This window comes from Macrobrachium nipponense, chromosome 26, assembly GCF_015104395.2.
Source record: "Macrobrachium nipponense isolate FS-2020 chromosome 26, ASM1510439v2, whole genome shotgun sequence".
NCBI lineage: Eukaryota > Metazoa > Arthropoda > Malacostraca > Decapoda > Palaemonidae > Macrobrachium > Macrobrachium nipponense.
Genome location: NC_087215.1, coordinates 74,512,613 through 74,534,067, shown reverse-complemented (window position 1 = coordinate 74,534,067; position 21,455 = coordinate 74,512,613).

Sequence of the window (21,455 nt, the reverse complement as noted above, 5' to 3'; positions counted from 1 at the left end):
AACAGTTCACAAACATTGAAGTATTAAATGGAGTCTGTTAGGAACAGTTCACAAACTTTGAAGTATTAAATGGTGTCTGTAAGGAACAGTTCACAAACATTGAAGTATTAAATGGGGTCTGTAAGGAACAGTTCACAAACATTAGAGCATTAAATGGGGTTTGTAAGGAACAGAACACAAAAATTGAAGTATAAGCAACAGTACACAAACACTTTAGTATTAAATGGAGTCCATAAGGAACAGTACACAAACATTGGAGTATTAAATGGGATCTGTAAGGAACAGTACACAAACATTGGAGTATTAAATGGAGTCTGTAAGGAACAGTACACAAACATTGGAGTATTAAATGGGACTGTAAGGAACAGTACACAAACACTGGAGTATTAAATGGAGTCTGTAAGGAACAGTACACAAACATTGGAGTATTAAATGGGGTCTGTAAGGAATAGTACACAAACATTGAAGTATTAAATGGGGTCTGTAAGGAACAGTACACAAACACTAGAGTATTAAATGGAGTCTGTAAGGAACAGTTCACAAACATTGGAGTATTGAATGGGATCTGTGAGGAACAGTACACAAACATTGAAGTATTAAATGGAGTCTGTAAGGAACAGTACACAAACATTGGAGTATCAAATGGGGTCTGTAAGGAACAGTTCACAAACATTGGAGTATTAAATGTGGTCTGTAAGGAACAATTCACAAACTTTATAGTATTAAATGGGGTCTGTAATGAACAGTTCACAAACATTGGAGTATTAAATGGGATCTGTAAGGAACAGTTCACAAACATTGGAGTATTGAATGGGATCTGTAAGGAACAGTTCACAAACATTGTAGTATTGAATGGGATCTGTAAGGAACAGTTCACAAACATTGAAGTATTAAATGGAGTCTGTAAGGAACAGTCCACAAACTTTGAAGTATTAAATGGGGTCTGTTAGGAACAGTTCACAAACATTAGAGCATTAAATGGGGTTTGTAAGGAACAGTTCACAAACACAGAAGTATGAAATGGAGTCTGTAAGGAACAGTTCACAAACACTGGAGTATTAAATGGAGTCTGTAAGGAACAGTTCACAAACATTGGAGTATTAAATGGAGTCTGTAAGGAACAGTACACAAACACCGGAATATTAAATGGAGTCTGTAAGGAACAGTTCACACACATTAGAGTATTGAATGGCATCTGTAAGGAACAGTACACAAACATTGGAGTATTAAATGGAGTCTGTAAGGGAACAGTTCACAAACTTTGGAGTTAATTAAAAATGGGGGTTCCCTGTAAGGAAATTAGTTTAAAAAAAACCAAACCATTGGAGTAGTAAATGGGGAATCTGTAAGGAATAGTTCACTAACATTGGAGTATTTGAATGGGATTCTGTAAGGAACATTTTTCCACAAAACATTGGAGTTTTTAAATGGATCCTGTAAAAAACGGAAACGTTTTCACAAAACATTCCGAGTATTGAATGGGATCTGTAAGGAACAGTTCACAAACATTGAAAAGTATTAAATGGGGTCTGTAAGGTAACAGTTCACAAAACATTGGAAAGTATTTAAATTGGGGTTCCCCCTGGGGTTAAGAACAGTTCCACCAAACATTGAGTATTAAATGGTTGTCTGTATTTGGGGAAACAGTTGTTCACAAACATTGGAAAGTAATTTAAATGGGGTCTGTAAAGTAACAGTTCACAAACATTGGAGTATTAAAATGGGGTCTGTAAGGAACAGTTTTCACAAACATTGAAGTATTAAATGGGGGTCTGTAAAAGGAACAGTTTTCCACAAAATTGGGAGTTAATATGGGGTCTGTAAGGAACAAAAGTTCACAAACATTGAAGTATTAAATGGGGTCCCCCCCTGTAAAGGAACAGTTCACAACATTGGAAGTTAATATTTAAATGGACTTTGGTAAGGAACAGTTTTCCCCAAACATGGAAAGTTTAATTAAATGGGGGTCTGGTAAAGAAACAGTTCACAAAACATTGGGAAGTATTAAATGGGGTCTGTTTAAAGGAACCAAGTTTTTTCCCACAAACATTGGAAGTATTAAATGGGGTTTTTTTTTTTGTAAGGAACAGTTCACACACATTGGGATTTAAAAGGGATCTGTAAGGAAACAGTTCACAAACATTGGAGTATTAATGGGAAAGGGGTCTGGTAAGAAAGGAACAGTTCACAAACATTGAAGTATTAAATGGGGTTCGGTAAGGAACAGTTCAAAAACCCAAACAGGGTTAAGGAGTAATATTATGGGGGTCTGTAAGGAACAGTTCACAAACATTGAAGTATTAAACTGGGTGTCTGCTAATGGAACAGTTCACCAAACATGGAAGTATTAAATGTCTGTAAAATGAACAGTTCACAAACATTTGAAAGTATTAAATGTATGTAGGGGTGTAAGAACAGTTCACAACACTTGAGTATTAAAGGGGGTCTGTAAGGAAAACAGTTCACAAAACATTGGGTATTAAAAATGGGGTCGAAGGTACAGCACAAACATGAAGTATTAAATGGGGGTTGTAAGGAAAACAGTTCCCAACCAAATTGGAGTATTAAATAGGTCTGTAGGAACAGTTCACAAACATTGAAGTAGTGGGGTCATGTCAAGGAAAACAACAAATTTCCAAAAAAACACATTGGAGTATTAAATGGGGTCTGTAAAAGAACAGGGGTCAAACAAAATTGAAGTATTAAATGGAGTTTGTTAAGGAACAGTTTTTTTTTTTCACAAACACTGGAGTATTAAATGGGGTCTGTAAGGAACAGTTCCAATCATTGGGAGATTAAATTAGGGGTCTGTAAGGAACAGTTCAAACATTGAAGTATTAAATGGGGTCTGTAGGAACAGTCACAAAACATTGGAGAGTATTAAAGGGGTCTGTAAAAGAAACATTCCCACAAACATTGAAGTTTAAATGGAGTTTTGAAGGAACAGTTCCCAACAAAACTGGAGTATTAAATGTGGTTCTGTAAGGAAACAGTTCAAAACATGAAGTATAAATGGGGTCTGTAAGGAACAGTTCACAAATATTGAAGTATTAAATGGGGTCTGTAAGGAACAGTTCACAAACACTGGAGTATTAAATGGAGTCTGAAAGGAACAGTTCACAAACACTGGAGTATTAAATGGGGTCTGTAAGGAACAGTTCATAAACATTGGAGTATTAAATGGGGTCTGTAAGGAACAGTTTACAAACATTGAAGTAATAAATGGAGTCTTTAAGGAACATTTCACAAACATTTGGAGTATTAAATGGAGTTTGTAAGGAACAGTTCACAAACATTGGAGAATTAAATGGGGTCTGTAAAGAACAGTTCACAAACATTGGAGTATTAAAATGAGTATGTAAGGAACAGTTCACAAACATTGGAGTATTAAATGGAGTCTGTAAGGAACAGTTCACAAACATTGGAGCATTAAATGGAGTCTGAAAGAAACAGTTCACAAACATTGGAGTATTAAATGGGGTCTGTAAGGAACAGTTCACAAACACTGGAGTATTAAATGGATTCTGAAAGGAACAGTTCACAAACATTGGAGTATTAAATGGGGTCTGTAAGTAACAGTTCACAAACATTGGAGTATCAAATGGGGTCTGTAAGGAACAGTTCACAAACATTGATGTGTTAAATGGAGTCAGCAAGGAACAGTTTACAAACATTGTAGTATTAAATGGAGTCTGTAATGAACAGTTCACTAACATTGAAATAGTAAATGGGATTTGCAAGGAGCAGTTCACAAACATTGGAGTATTAATGGAGTCTGTAAGGAACAGTTCACAAACATTGGAGTATTAAATGGAGTCTGTAAGGAACAGTTAATAAACATTTGAGTATTAATGGAGTCTGTAAGGAACAGTTCACAAACATTGGAGTATTAATGGAGTCTGTAAGGAACAGTTCACAAACATTTGAGTATTAAATGGAGTCTCTAAGGAACAGTTCACAAACATTGATGTGTTAAATGGAGTCAGTAAGGAACAGTTCATAAACACTGAAGTATTAAATGAAGGCTATAATTAACAGTTTATAAACATTACAGTACTATTAATGAAAGGTATAACGAAAAAAGGTTGCCATGTTCCAATCTGGGTCAAGTCTGCCAAATGTATAACCTTCAACCGTCTATAATCTATTGAGCCCCTTCTACCAAGTCTCTTGCCTCTGTGAAAAAACTGAAAAAGTAATAATCTTCTTGTGAGCATTTTTAGTTTAAAGATATTTATTAAATTGTGCCATCTAGGTGACGGAACAAGTTATTGTACATCCTTTGGCTATGAGGCATATAACTCATCTCCTCCGAAGGACGTACAGCAGTAGCTTGTTCTATCATTGAATTGGCACAGTTTAATTTTCTTTAGACTAAGATATTAACAAGATTATTTATTTATTTTCATTGAGGCAAAAGGCTTGTAAGATTATAAACGTTTAAAGGTTATACATTTGGCCGACTTGACCAATATTGGAATATGGCAACTCCCTCTGTTCGTTATAGCCTCAGTTCACTTTAATACTTCAGTGGTTTAGAACTGCTCCTTACAGACTCCATTTAATACTTCAGTGTTTATGAACTGTTCCTGAATGGTTGTTTAACAAATATAGTGTCACTGAATACTTTTACTTCCTGAAGACGACCTTAAGCCAATTTATGCATATTTACTTTAAATAAAGGATGACTTCTTTGTTATTGTACAATCACTAATAGTATTATTAATATATATAGATATATATAATATATATATATTTATATATATGTTATTTCAGGACGATTAACCCTATTCATGTGGAAAAAGCCCACAAAAGTGGCCACTGAATTTAGAAATTTAAGCCTTCAAAGAATAATGTCAATTATGAGATCTGAATAGTAAACTAGACCTTTACTCTATATTTTGCTTCTGAAAGGATATACAATGTTCCAGTCATGATCAAGACTGGGAATCAGCCAAGAACATAGAGATATGAAAAGTGTTTTGGATAATTTTTCGTGGTAGTTACCCATAAGACTACGATTTTGAAGTCCGTTTTCTTTGTCTATAAGTTATATGAAAAAAATTTTATTTTGCATAATCAGTCATAAAAGTAATATAACTATCATTTCTTTTACACAATTATAAATATTTTTGCACTCAAGTCTTCTCTCACTTTTCAACATTTTCTTTTCATTGAAAATTGCACTCCTTTTGACTGGAAGTCATAATATTACGGAACTCGTCCACTTTGAAAAAATTACAATAAAGTATTTTTTTAATCAAGTGGGTAATTTTTATTATTTTTTAAAAACAAATCTTGTATTACTTATCAAAACTTTAAAGTAACGTCTTTAATATTGCATGGCTTTCTTCTTACCTAGTATATCAACTGAATAGATCAGATTCGCATCCAATTTTAAAAATTAATTCTATCATACTAGTGCCTTAGCCCCTAAGAATATATATCAATTTCAAAGAGCATAGTATTCGTATAAATGGAGCTCCATAACCAGTGATTAAGTAGCTACCGTCCTTCGCAGATTATGAAATACATGATTAAAAACTAATTCTTTCAGCCTCCTAATATTATTGAGAAGACAAAACATGCTAGTCATATAGAAAACAACCGATGTCCATAAGTGGGACAGGAAAAACGGAAAAAATCCAAAAGTCAAGTATTCAAGATGTGGAAAAAGCAGTCAAGAACCTGAAGAATAAATACACCCCCGACTGTCAAGATATAAATAATATAATTATAAAAAGTTTGGGTACACAAATGACTGAAAGTCTGGCACTCTTAATTGGAGACATTGAAGAGGAGTTAAACACTCCGGATGAATGGGAGAAAATGAAAATATTATCACTGCATAAAAAAGGAAGCAAATTGGAACTAGAAAACAAGAGAGGGATATTCATTACAAGTAACATAAGCAAGGTATTCGAAAAAGTGAGGATGGAAATAACGAAGGATGAGTTAAACCAGAAGATAAGCCGGTTCCAATGTGGTGGCATAGAGGGAAGATCCACAGTTGATCACCTGTTAACCTTAAATGCAGTAATTGACTACAACTCACTGTTAGGAGCCCCAACGTACATAAGGTTCGGGGATGCGTATAAATGCTTTGACAAACTGGATCTGAAGGACTGCATTAAAGAGATAGGGAAAATGATAGGGTGGAAAGATGCATGGTTGATAAGAAAAATGAATGAAAATGGCAAAGCAGTCATAAGATGCCCAGCGGCATCTTATGACAATTGAAATAACAGAAAATGTGAGGCAAGGTACAATTTTTGGCCCAAAGCTATGCAGCATAGTGACTGACAGAGTAAATGATTTAAGCAGGAAGAATGTAACACTCATAAGAAACGTAGCAATAGAGTCCCTAATATTTGTTGATGACATAATGTTCCCCACAAGCAGGAAAGAAGGAGTAGAAATGGCAATTGGCAACTGCCGTAGCCTAGAGCAGCTTAAGAAATTTACATTAAATACGAAGCCAAGTAAGTCAGCAGTGCTAGTAATAGATAAAAAAGCAAAGAAATCAGATGTACCTACAAATAAAAACAGAACTTAAAAATGGCCCAATTAGTAGCGTGAAAGAATATAAGTACTTAGGAGAATGGTAAACACTGAATGGTTCAAAGGAAGCAAGTATTAAAACGAGAAATCAAAAGGTTGAGTACCTACTAAGAGAAATCAGAAGATATGGGGATGTTAACAAAGTAGGAAACATGGCACTAGAAGTAAGGAAAAAGATCTATGAAACAGTTGTTGTACCAACCTTATTTGCCAACATAGAGACGTGGAGTAACGTAACGGAAAATGAATTAACCGCGCTTGAGAAAATGCAATATAGGATCCTCCGAGGAATGTATGATCAACCTAAGGGCACGCCGTATTGGGGAATTATAGCCGAGTCCGGCATATGGCCAGTAGCCAACAGAATTGAGTATAAGAAGTTAATGCTTTTCCACAACATAATAAATTCGGAGGAGAAAAGATTAGTAAAAGAAATAGTTGAGGATCAGTTAAGAGCCCCATATGGGCAATGTTGGACAAAAAGTGTGGTGAACATATGCACCAAATATGATATAGAAATTAATGGACTAAGAGAATATCCCAAAGCAGCACTGAAAAAGGAAATAAAGAAAAAAATTAATCAAGATATCCAAGTGACTTTGAGAGAAAAGAGAAAAGAAATGAAGAAGCTGAGATTCATAGACGACTACGAGGAAAACAAGTACATAAGAGAACTGGAAACAAAGGATGCCTGTATCATTATGAAAGCCAGACTGAATATGTTGAACTTAAAGGCTAACTTCCGGGGTAAATTTAATGACGAGGTCTGTGAAATATGTAGAGTGGAGGAGGACACTACTGAACATTTATTCACGTGTAAATTATTACAAAAAGCAGATAAGGATATAAATTTAGGGACACTGTTATCCCCTAACAGAAAACTGGGAGAATATATAAGGATAGCCCTTAAAATTAAGAATGTTCTTAACCTGAAAAGCGATGGATGTCAAAGCTAAGTAACATGGCTCTGCCTCACTTATAAAGAAGAAGAAATGAAAGGGAGTTTGGGTAAAAGTAAATAAAGCTTTGCACCTCATAGTGTAGTGTGCCCGCAACTGTGTTTGTGGAGTGAGCGCCTAGGAACCAGGAACCAGGAACCACCATAGGGGCCACTGACTTGAAATTCTTGAAGCTTCCAAAGAATATTGTGGTGTTCATTCGAAAGAAGTAGCAAATGGAAAATACAGGAAGGGGAAAAATACATCAACAAATAAATAGATAAAAAATTAAGTAAATTATTGAAATACAAGAATTGCATTAGGGTACTAATACATTGCATCTTTGCTTGAGTTGTTTATACTCAAATTTAGATAATTTACCTGAAGATAATCTTTGAAAACTATTAAAAGTTTGTTAATATAGATGTAGAATCTACTGGAATTTAAGCTGTGAGAATTGGACTGAGACAAGGAGAAATGCTTACTAACTTTATTGCTGCTGTTTGAGATTAAGCTGGCCTTCTGCCAGCACGGGCTCTTGCTCACAGAGCAGCCCGTAAAACTTTATTGCTCAGAGACGGATGCGTATAAGGAGGCTGTGCGGACGGAAACGTATAGTGTTCGTCACGCACACACACAAAAGGAGACAGAGTCCCTGCTGTGGTTGTGCTTTCTCGCACCTAGAAATATACATATGACTGAGTGTACAAGATACATTTTTTAGTGATGTATATATCAGCCAAAAGGCCTTAAACTACTCTACATTTTAGTATACAATAAAAAGATGTGTACAAAGGAAGAACATGCATTTTGGTGAAAATGCCGTCCTTACAGATACTCCCCCCCCCCCACCCCACCAAGACAATGACTATGGTAATAATTGTTGGCTGATTGGTCAGCGGTATCTTGCTGGAGGAGTCCGCGGGTACGCAATGCCATCTGTCAGTGGACGTCCTCAGGCTCCTCACCTTCTGGCGAGTCGGACAGCAGGACACCACCCCTGGTGGACTGGGGGAGTTCGACTGCTGTCCTTGGGTGGCATCAGCGATGTCTGGGGGTGCCGGCGGGTTCCAGTGGGGTTTCATCCCGAGGTGGGATCCTGCGAGGGCCTTTTGCGGGGTTGTCTTCGTCAGGAACAAAGGCGGGCTTCAGCCGGTCTATTGAGACCCAGCCCTCACGGCTGCTGATGGAGATGAGGAACGCCTTCTCTGCTTAGTGGATGACTTGTTGTGGTCCTCAGCAGGGTCCGGGTGGGTGGTGTCGTTCATTATGAAGACGTGTTTGCAGGAATCCAGGGCTTTCGGTCAGAACTGCTTCCTTCTGTCGGAGAGGGTCTCCCGGCAGAGAATGAATTTCTGGGCAGCTGCACAGTCTTGACAGGGGAGCGTCTGTGTCACCATTGTCAGCCGAAAAGAATTCTCCTGGCACTGTCAAAGTCTCCCTGTACACCTTCTCCGCCAGTGACGGGTCGCCATAGGCTCTTGGGGCGGTGTGGAGGCCGAGGAGAACCCATGGTATTTGTGAGTTCCAGTCAGGGCCCGTGGAGCGTGCCATCAGGGAGGCCGTAAGGAAGTGGTGGGTTCTTTCCACCATGCCGTTTGCTGCGGGGTTGTAGGCCATGGTGGTGTGGTGCTTTGTAGCCATAAGGTGTGCCAGGGCAGTCCAGAGTTCCAAGGTGAAGGCGGTTCCCAGTCGGTTGTGACATTGTCTGGCACTCTGAAGCGGCTGATTCAACTGGATAGGAGGGCTTCGGTGCAGGTGTAAATGGTGGCTTCTGACATTGGGGTGGCCTCTGGCTACCTGGTGGACTGGTCAATCACTGTCAGGAGGTATCTGGCACTGCCGGATGGGGGAAGGGGGCCAACGATGTCCACGTGTATGTGCCCAGATCTCTGCCTGGGTTGAGGGAAGGTGGCTACTGATTTGGTGTCTTCCTGTTTTGACATGCGATGCAGTTCCTGCCCCACTCCTGGGAGTCTCTCTTGATGCCATGCCACACAAACTTCTCCGTCATGAGTCTGGTTGTCGTGCGGGGGGACGGGTGCGAGAGGCCATGTATCATGTCGAATACCAGCTTTTGCTGGGAGGCTGGAATCGGGGGGTGCGGGTGTCACAAAGGAGCATTGTCTTGGAAGGACTGAAGGGAATGTCTTCCCACCGGGGGCCGGTGATGGTGGTGCGGTAAGCTGGTACTTCGGGGCGGAGGCTTGCTCTCATGCTAGGTCCTCGTAGTCCATGCTGAGGTGCAGGGAATTTATTTCAATCCTCGAGAGGGCATCAGCTACAGGAGTCTTCCCGCCGGGGACGTACTTGACGGAGCACCTGAACTTGGAGACGGCCACAAGGTGTTGTTATGGAGGAGGTATGGAGTTCCATTTGACAATGTCTGTGTGTGTGTGTGAGAGAGAGAGAGGGGGTGTAATTGCTGTATGGATAGTTAATGATTGAATTGGCTGTTGGTAAGTTCTGGGTTGTCTGCTGGTGCAATTGGAGTTAGCTGTTCGAGTTCTGTGTTTTCGGTTGGTCTTTGGTCAGTCTTTGGTGAGAGCTGGTGACAGTTAGTAGTGTCGGCAGCAGTCTATTGAAGGTATTGAAAGTCATTTACGTTGTGTTTTGTTGATTTGTTGTTGGTTGTTATTTAGGTTGATGTTATTTGCTGTGGAGTTGTTGTGCCTATGAGTTTCTGTTGAGTTATTTGTGAGATGTTGTAGTTGAGGGTTATTGTTGGGAGCTGTTGTGGTTTCTTGGTGTGGTTGTGAGTTGTTGAAGGTTGTTATTGGTGAGCTGTTGTGATTTCTTGGTGTTGTTAGTGAGTGTGTGTGTGTTGCCTTTTTGTGTTGTTGTTTTTGTGTTGGTGGTTGGTTGTGCAGTGGTCTTTTGTTGTGGTTGTGTTCTTTGTTTCTTATGGTGTTGTTGAGTTGTGGTTGTGTTCCTTGTTTGTTGTTGTGTTGTTGAGTTGTGGTCCTTGGGTGTTGTGTTGTTGGGTTATAGTCCTTGGTTGTTGTGTTGCTGTTGAGTTGTGGGGTTATGGTTCTTGGTTTTTGTCTTGTAGTTGTTAGTGCCTCAGCGACCTCGACCAGCAGACAGCACAGCATAGCCCAGATTATCTGGAGTTGGGTAAGTACATGTGCTTTGAGAGTTTTTTGTTTTTGGGTTTGTGTAGGTCAATTGTCCTGTGTGTAGTCCATAGTGTGAAGAGGAAAGTGTGACTGATGGTGGTTTTGGCAGCTGGATTGATTAAGTTTATGTGGGGGGATTTTGCCTGCTTGTATTTTAAGCTTGTAATTCCGCCACATTGTTGCTGTCTTGCAGACCACGCATCTCCCGCCTTGATGAAGGTGTGGACCAGTAGCTGATGTTCAGTCCATATGGTGAATGGAACGCCCTCCAGGAGGTACTTGAAGTGGCGGACGGCTTGGTAGGACAACAAGGAGCTCGCGGTCTAAGGTGCTGTAGCGGGTCTTGGCGGGTTTCAGTTTCCTGCTGAAGAAGGCAAGTGGCGTAGGGACCTCATTGATCAGTTGTTCCAGGATGGCGCCGCATGTGATATTGCAGGCATCGGTCATAAGCATCGGGCACTCGGGGTCCTGGTAGACCAAGGTTGTAGCTCTGCTGAGGGACGCCTTGGTGAGGTCGAAAGCGCACTGCTGGGCCTCCCCCCCATGCCAGTTTCTTTGGCTTGCCCTTCAGAACCTCTTTCAAAGGGCACATGGTGCGGGCAATGTGCGGGATGAACCTTCTGTAATAGTTCACCGTCCCGATGAACTTTTGGAGGGCCTTGACCGTCATTGGTGTCAGGAACTTCTCCACTGCGGCTATCTTCAATGCCACGGTACATGCTCCTGCTGGGGTGATTTCGTGACTTAGGAAATCCACCTTTTCCGCACCAAAGGTACATTCGTTGAACTGGACGATGAGCCTGTTCTGCAGGCGCTTGAGGATGGCCTGAACATGGTTCAGGTGCTCCACCGGCAATGTGGAAAATATAAAAATATCATCCACATGGCAGACACAGAAGGGTAAGTCGTTGAGGATGCTGTCCATTAGGCGCTGGCAGGTAGCTCCACTCCAGCGTTCCGCAGGCTGAAGGTGGAGAAGGTGAACACAAAGTAAGGGCTTCCATGTACTGTCTGCCTTCTTTACCATGTGGAGGAGGGATGCCCAAGGGCTCGCAGCCTTCTTGCAGATGCCCATCTGCTCCATCTCTGCGAACGCGTTCTTGGCTTCTTGGTGGAGCTTTGGCGGGAGGTGGTGGGACTTTGCATGCATTGGGGGGCCCTTGGTCTCGATGTGATGGTACACACCATGCTTGGGCATGGCCCCTGCCACCTGGCGGAGCTTGGGTCTGAAGACAACCGGGAACTCCTGTAGGGGGGAAGACGGAGCAGATGGTGGGTGCCCTGGGACCCGTGGTGAGTGGGCGAGAGAGGTAGGTTTCCGTGTACAGGAGGTGTTGATGGGCTACGTTGACCAGGAACCCATGGTGGGCCCGGAAGTCTGCCCCTAGGAGAGGGATTCTGATGTCAGCGATGACAAAGGGCTAGGTGTAGGTCTGACCCAGGAACGTGATGCTCTGGGTCTTGGTGCCGTAGGAGCGGATGGGAGTTCCGTTAGCGGCTACGAAGGCAGCCAGGGCCTCAGGGCCATGGCCGCGGTCCTCTGCTGATGGCGGGAACACTTATTGCATGGCTCCGGTGTCGACCAACATCCTGTGGCCGGAGATCGTGTCTTTGATGTAGAATCCTCTGGGGCAGGACTAGGCTACTGCCGCTGCCAGTGAGGGCAGCGTTGGGTGCCGCCTCCTGTATTTTTGGTGGATAATACCAGCTGGTGTCCTGGCGGGGCTGCGGGCTCTCCTCCTCTGGAAGGCTGCGTCGATCTCCACCTCCTCGGGGTCTTCCTGCTGCAGGCTGTTGGCCAATGCCCGGGAAAAAGCTGCCTCAGGATGCTTGCCTCCTTCCTGCGCCCCTGGGAGTCTCTCTCTGGCAGCAATACCAGGGCCTGTAGCTTGTGCCAGGCTAACCTCGGGTCCTTGGTGATCATGGTGTTGACCACCAGGTCGAAAATTTGGGTGGCTCTCTCGGGAACCAGGAGGGAGAGGATCTGGATCATTTGCATCTTGAGGTCGTCATAGGGGATCTCTCCGAATAGGGTGGACATCCATGGGGCGAGATGGTCCAATATGTCCTCTGGGAGAGCTGAGGCGACCAGGTCCAACTTCAGTGCCCTCTGTGGTGATCCTGTGGAGCCAAAACTGGATATCTGTGCATTGGAGCCAGGCTGCAACATTCTGCCGGGAGAAGGGTAGCAGTTTAACAGAGTGGGGCTCAGGTGGCTCAGCAGTGGCTCACAGGGGTGGGTTGGGGCATCGAGGAACTGCGGGGGGGGGGGGGGGGGGGGGGGGGGTGGGGGGGGGGGGGGGGGAGGGGGGGCCCAGCCGTTTGTAAACTCCCATTCCCAACTCGAGTTCTCAAAGTCTGCCATCTCACTTTGCTACAGTCAAAGGATGTCCTTAATGGCGGGCCAAAGCGTAAGACAAAACACTCTTGTAGGGGATGCGATGTTTCGAGTCTGCTAATGGCGTTTCGGTCGACCGCAGATAGGAGCATTCAGAAACCTAAACTAAGGCGCCGTAATAAGTTCGCTAAAGGTCTGTGAAGGTGAGCGGCGGTAATTAGTACCTTAATGGCTGAGCCAAGACCGCTGATTCACTGTCCTAAATCCAGGAGGTCACCAGTTGTGAGGACTGGACTGAGACAAGGATAAATGCTTACTGACTTTATTTCTCAGAGATGGATGCATATAAGAAGGCCGTGTGGACGGGAACGTAGTATCTGTCACGCACACATGCAAAAGGGGGCAGAGTCCCTACTGTGATTGTGCTTTCTCGCAACTAGAAATATACATATAACTGAGTGTACAGGCTACATTTTTTAGTTATATATACATCAGCAGAAAGGCCATAAACTACTCTACATTTTGGTATATAACAAAAAGATATGCACAAAGGAAGGACGGACATTTTGGTAAAAATGCCGTCCTGACAGAATTGTGGCTATTACAATTGCATATATATAGTAGATGCTTGCCTTGTATATCAGTTAAGGATGCTTAACAAGTTCACTGCATAAATTGACTTACTTAGCACTTTAAGCAAAGGGTGATTTATATGCTATCTGCAGTTACTAAACTTATATATATATATATATATATATATATATATATATATATATGTATATATATATATATATATAAAGGGAAAAGCAAATCAAATGTGCCGGTGAATTGTAAACCTCGGTCTTTTTTGCTCAGAGGCAAGAGAGGGCCTAGCGACAAGCCTTCCTTGAAGGCTTGCTGAAGTGAAGGAATTGAATTGATGATCATGCAATGGGAGGTCGGAGAAGCTTGCAGTTGCTATGTGATTTTTAAGGTGTGTCCGGATATGTACATGTGTTTGTGCATGTAATGATGGGTCCAACCGCCCGACACTGGAGAGAAAGGTGACACTCTCCTGAGATAAGCAATAAGGAAGGTTTGGAGGACTCGGGGTCAAGAAAGCCCAACGTAAAAGGTATGGCACGTTTAAAAGGACTTAGGAAAAATTGCCTTTGAAAAGAGAGAAATGTAATGTTTATACATTTATTCAATACTTAATTATGTGTTGGGGAATATAATGGATATGTCTCTTTGTTTCAGATGGGTTCATGGCATTATAATTTTTGAGTTTGGGAGTGATTACTTAGTCTAATTCAGGAGAACAGAATGACAATTTAGTCTTTTTGTGGGTCAGACTTAGTTCTTAATGTAACGTCACCTAACCACTTTGTTCTATATCATTTTCAGTTAGTTTGGGGAATAAAAAGTATATTTTTATATTTACATAAATTCATTAGCCTAGCTATATCCTAGCTTGATATCGTTTGCAGAGAGATAGTCAGCAGCTAAATGTAAGAGAGTTGTCACTTGTTCTATTTTTTATTTAGCCAGTGCCAAATGGTCAGATGTGCTCGGCATATATATTTATATATATAGATATATTTTATTTATAATATATATATATATATTAGTCATTTACATCCACCATTGTGTATTATAATATAGATTTTCATTGGTCTGAAATTAAACTCTGAATCAGTTGGGGTATGTGTTATTTTATTCACAGCGCAATGTAACTTCAGTAAACCCGTTCGTATGATTTATCTCTGTAATGTTCATTAGTCTGTTCATGTATTACATTTTCGAGTTCTTCCATGCGTTCATTATAGGGACCACATGATCTCGTTTGGTCTAAACTAGCAGTAGCGTTTTTGATTGAGGCGTCATTTCAATTTTTCCTTGTAAATGGTAAGGTTTAAAAAAGGTGCATTATTTGTAGTAAAATTGTGGTTTGCTAACTTAGCCTAGGGGCTGGGCCATCACTTCCAATACCGGGTACCAGTCATGGGGCAAAATTTACGACACTATCTGTCGGGAATTTTCTCGACTTTTATTATATGATTCGTGCCTGGATGTTCTGGGCAGATGACAAGGCCTTGAGGAGGCGCGCACTCTAAGACTCTTAGGGTGAGATCCAATAAAATTTGGTCAACATAACAATTTTATTACGAAAAAATAAACATTTAATTACATTAACAGTACACCGAAACTAAAGTTCCTAGCAGAATTCCACAGTACACGCAGTTTCTTACTGCTCTCACTTAGTTAATTCAAATAAGCTGAAGACTTTCTGGCTTTCTTATGTGGTAGCACATAGGGTCTTTGATGTCACGTGCTGGCAAAACATCAAGTCCATAACTGGACGAAAAATCTGCACAATACGAGACCCATAGACTCAATATCACAAACAAATAACATCCTTGCACTGGCAGCTTTCATTTGCTGCATAAATCGAGTCCCTCATCGCAGGGATGGCACATATATACGTGGATAAAGTTAACTTACTGTTAAGACGGAATTCGACCTAGCATGGCGATGGCTGGGAGTCGGAGAATTGAGAGACACAAATTTTACGGTACTTACTCGGATCAAGGTTCTGGGCAGGAATGAAGCGTCGCTTCGCCCTTCTTTAAAAGAAACTTACGCTTTCCCGCGTGAACTACAGAATCCTTGTAATTCAGGCGGGAATCATTGATTATTTCGACATTACGGATATTACTAAATCTATTTTATTCTTGAATGTGAAATATGACTGTTACGTTATTATTTAAGATCAAGGAATTGACTTAAAGCTGCAAATTCTTTAATGGCTATGGAGTCCTTGGCTCCAAATCTATACATAGATAATTTATCTCTCACTAGTGATCAGCAAATTATATTTATTAATGAAAATTCATAACGTCTTCTTTTCTATACGACGCGCTCCTTCCCCGCCATGCCTTTAGGAATTGCATCATAAACTGTCTTGTATTGGACAGCTTTCTGTTCAATGTATCGCCCGCGAGATCCCTCAGTCTTGCCCCAATTTAACGCAACACTTGTGAAGTTAATGGCGGGGATTTCGAATGATCAGTTCAAAATTCACGACATACTCCACACCCGAAGTATGGGGCGTTGAAATGTTGGACTATTCAGGAAAGACTGAGCTCGGGGGGGGAGTAACCACTCCTACTCTACTCAGTCAGGCTCACTGCGTAGCGCTCCACAGCGACTCTAACAGAGTACACAAAAAAACATGACATATCAAAGAAATCATACATCAACATTACACCCGGGATAATCAATGTAATATACAAATAAAACATCAATGGCAGATATATACATAAATGTACCCATACTCATAAGGTAGACATGAATCAGCACAGAAACTTAATAGGCAATGGGCCCGCAATAAGATCAAAAGCATAAATGTAAAGTCACGATCAAGGAAACATGAATATACTCTCATAAGGCATTCTGCCTTCATTCAATCAATGGCATGAAAAATGAAACAGTCATATATGGACAACTTTTTTATGCAACAAGCATAGACTTTAGGTACTCTCCTCAAAATGCAATATGCATGTTATTCTTGGCTACTCGCCTTCAATAATCAACAAGCATTAATCAGATAGACAGGCCATTTGCCTCCAAGGAAACAGATTACAACTGATTCAGTATGTACTCTTTCACGGGACACATTCCCTCAAAACGCTTTCACTTCTCTACAAGTACTCATATACATTTTTTGTAATTTACATCGAGGGTGGAGGCTACCTCTGCACAACGCTCGACTTGTTTGCACAAGAGGGGGCTCCCACTACCTTACGCTAACCCGACACACTTCCATCCTCTGAGGATTCAACTCACCTACACTTACTTGGGTCCACCCTCCCTGCCTACCAGAATACGGGACCTTCCTGTTTTCTTTCACTGTTTCTAGCTATAACTTATATATATTCGCTTTCCATTAAGCGCTTCATCAACTCGCGCTGCTTAGCAGCAGCCTTTCTCAAAGGGCGTGCAGAAACGTCTTAGTCTGCCTAACTGAACGTCAACGTCACTATCACTCGATACCTCAGTATCATTCACTTCAGCACTCTCACTTACCGCATTGGTATCGCTCGATTCGTTACCAATATCGTCAGCGTCTTTGTCACTCAAGACCTTTGTGGCTGGTTGTTCGGATGTTGCAGCCAGTGCCATCCCTTGGTCGTCCCCAGACGTCACAACATTTCCTGGAACACCTACTGCTGGGCTGTACCCTCCCTCGTCTCGGACCTCTTCATTGCCGTCATCGTCACGCACCATCTCCTCCGTCGCACCATCAACATCGTCACGCCGTTCGTCTCCAACGCCATCATCGTCATCTGAGGGGGCAAGTTCCAGGGGGACCAAGTGGCTGACAGCACGCAGGGACTCAACATCTTTGAACAATACCTTGGCCGAACGCACGACGCCGTTGTCATCCGGGTACGTCTCCACGACGCGTCCAAGGGGCCACGTTGCTCGTTTTTTATTTTCTTGCTTTACTAACACGATGTCTCTGGGGTGCAGCTTGGTGGGTTCCCCAGACTGACAATTGTGTCGGGCTCTTAGGGCACTCAGGTACTCCTTCCTCCACCTCTCTCGGAAGGCTTTCAAAGTGTCTGTTAGTTTAAGATATCGATCTCGTAGCCTCCGGGAGGTGAAGGTAGCATTAAGGTCTTCATCTGGCAAAACAGGTGCTATTAAATTGATTAAGTGACCTCGCACTAAATGAGAGGGGGTGAGGACCTTGTCCTCGCACTTGTCACCGCCATACATCAACGACCTATTATTCACTACCGCCTCCGCTTCTTTCACTAGAGTCAGTACGTGGGCCTCCGGGAGATGCTTTCTCCCGAGGGCTATCTGCAGTGCACGTTTTGTGACACCAATCAGACGCTCGAAAAAACCGCCTTTCCACGGCGCACAGGGTGTTTGGAATCGCCATTCTACGCCAGTCCTCCCCAGGAACTACTGGACTTCATCCTCTTCATAAAGTCCCTGAAGGAGGTTGCTGGCCGTCTTGAACGTTTGGTGGTTATCAGAAGTGATTATGGTCGGGGCTCCATGCGTAGCACTGAATCTTCGAAGAGCTAGAACAAATTTCTCCGCATCCAAGGAGGGGCAGAAATCTAAATACACGGCCCTGGTGGCCATGCATGTCACGAGGAGTATATAGCCTGGTCGCGTTTCGGTTTGTATGGCTGCGGTGTGGTCCACGCCGACTGCGGCAAATGGGTTTTTTCTGCAAGGTGATCCTTTCCTTCGGCAGGGGGGGGGTGGTGGTGGTTGTTTGCATCATCAGCGGTTGGAATGCTAGCACGCATTCTGGACACTTCCGTACAACTTGCTTAGCATTGACCTCTGGCCCGGCGTCCACAACATTTCTGTCGAAAAATCGCCATTAGCGTATTGACGTTACAATGGAGGTGCAAACAATGCAAATACTTTAAGTATGCTCTGACTAAGTGTCCCTTAGCAGGCAAAAGAATTAAATGTTTCATCTCTTCAATTTGGGACACTCGTCCCCTAGGGCAAATCAATTTGTCTACTATTATTAGACTTAATTGCCTCACAAAATTCAATATCTCACGAGGGGGTCTGACCTCACCCTCCAAATATGCATACACAGTAGATAAATAGAATTTTTGTTCTAATAAGACAAGAACTCGAAAAGGATCCCTTTTCACTTTTGCAAACTTTAACATTAATTTGGTTACTCTAATCAAAATTCGGAACTCAACCTCCCTGAGTAGTAGTTCCCATATCTCTCCTGGGGGAAATAGACCTTGTTCTTCCCTCAGTTCCTGCACCGCCGCTACACGGTTCTGATATTTGTTAGATCTTCCTCTTTGAAGGGAACAGGCTCTCCTGGGATTCCCAAGAACTCTGGACCTTGGCGCCAAAGAGGATTCTGCTGCAATTGCTGGATTGTTGCGCCCCTAGACAAGACATCAGCAGGATTCTGGTTTGCTGTGGGCACATACTTCAATCTGAAATCACAATCTGGCGGAGAAAAACAACTTCCGCCACACGGTTAGATATAAAGATATTTTTTATTGTCCTTGCATCCGGGGATGCCACCCATGCTAATGCAACTTTGCTATCTGACCAATACTATCTCTTGCGGCTCTATTACCCTTTAATCGTTTTCGCTAGCCTACAACCTAGCAGCAATGCTAAAAGTTCTAATTTAGGGATGGTGATTTTGAGCATCCCTTTTGGAGTGATTCTCATTTTGCTGGTGAGTAATCTTACGTTACTTTCTTCATCTCTGACATACGCTACAGCGCCCAGTATGCCCTACTACTGGCATCGGTGAATATAATTGGAGTTCGGATCTTCTGACTCCTGCCGCTCGGAAATGTTAACTCACAGACTGATTTCAATTCTACTAGCAGTTCTCGCACTTCTTTAGCCTTTTCCTTACATAACACGTCATCCCATCCAATCTCTTGTTCCCAAAGTTGTTGGAGAAACAGTTTTCCCCTAACAAATAAAGGACTGACTAGACCTAGCGGATCGTAAATTGATACTAGCAAAGATAGTACCCTACGCTTAGTAGGTACCCATCCCTCCCCCAATTCACGAATCCTCTCACTCTCTTTCACACACAGACGGTCGACGTCTCGAGCCCATCTCAGCCCGAGCACGCTCACATTCACAGGTTCTTTCCACTCTCTCTCGCTATTGAAGGCTATACTGTTTCTTGCCCACCCTTCTAACGGCATTCTGGCCCTATCCAAAATTGCGTGGACAGATTCTTGTTCCTTTTTCATCTCATCCAAACTGTTAAATGTACTGACATAGTTATCAACATAAAAGGACTTGCTTAATTCAGGTCTTCCTTCTAAATTAATATGATGACTCAACACTTGTTGTAACAAAAAGGGACTAGCCGTAATGCTGAACACCACGACTCTGAAAGCGAAGGTCAGCGCTCGACCTGCTACCTCTCGCCACAGGAATCTTGTATATTTGGCATCACGGGGATCTAATAGTACTCTATGAAATGCTTTGCTTATGTCTGCAAGCATGGCGTATTTATTCATTCAAAACTTTAGAAGCAAATTATAGGCCAACTCTACTAAATTAGGCCCAGGTAACAGGCATTCATTTAAGGATTTATTATTCTTAGCTTTGGATGAGGCATTGAATACGATTCTAAGGGGGGTCGTGCGGCTATCCTTTTTAATGCCGAAATGCGGCATGTAGTATCCTTCTAGTTTTGGATCTTTTACTTCATATATAAATCCTGCCTCTAGGTATTTGTTGATCACTCCCTGATATTGATCATAGTATTCCTTGTCTTTCTGAAATTTGGTTTGCAACGAATCCAGCTGTGCTACAGCATTTCTAAAGTTGGTTTCTGGCCTACCTTCTGAACAGAACAGTAAGCTAACCTGATATCCTTCAGGCTTCTTCGTTACACTCTGCAAAACCTTTCGCATGGCTTCCACTTCGCGGACAGTGTACTGCTTGGATGGGGCGATGCCTAAGGTATCTAAACGCCACCATTCATCAACATCAAATGCAATTGGTTCGCTCGCGACCCTACATGCCCTGAGTGTTTTCACATGATCTATCTTGTGACCTTCTAATAGCCACTGTGGCACTCTCCCATATGGCGACATGCCATTATGGGTCAGAAAAACTTATCCCATCGATCCTTTCTACTCCAATAATGAAATAATTAAAATAGTCTGCACCCACAAGAATGTGCACGTTTCGTAACTTATCGCTCTTACTGTCAGGATCTACTAACGTGACTCCCTTCCCCACTAGGTGTTGTTTTACTCTTACATAACCTGCGTTATGAATTGGGACGTCTACGTTCTCGTGAACAACTAGTTTCATTCGAACAATTCTATTACCCATCTCTACCCGGCAACTCACTACGTCATACTGGCCACTGATTTCTGCTAAACCAAAGGGAGCAATGTTTAATGCCACTCTGCCTACCACTGGCAGGCCTAACTGCTTTGCAGTTTTAGCGGAGATAAAACTTCGTTGACTCCCGGTGTCCAAAAACAAGCGAACCCGTTTACTCCCCTGCTTATGACGGATCTCGGCCATGGCCGTTGGCAAAATCGTACAGGGAAGATCTACACTAGACGTTTGGGCTACTTTAGCGCTCTTACACGGTTGTGATTCTACTTTCTCTTTGGGCGGACGGGGGTTTCTATCGTGCTGCCTGGTCGTCGCATTTACTACAGGGCAGGAGGTTGTAGCTTGACTGTTACTAACTAAACTGGGATTACTTCGGGATGAAGTGGAGGGAACTGAATGTGCTTTTCTAAAGCTGCTATTATCACAAATGGAAGTATTATGATTATTTCCACAACTTTTACAGGAATTGGGGTTAGTGCATCTATCACTACGGTGACCTGACTGAAGGCAATTAAACACAGGCCCTTTCCTTAGTAAATGACGTGCGGGTCTGGCAGCCACGTCACTTACTTGGCGGCATCCGTGAGGCGGGTGCCGTTCATTGCAAAAGGGACAAGAATTATT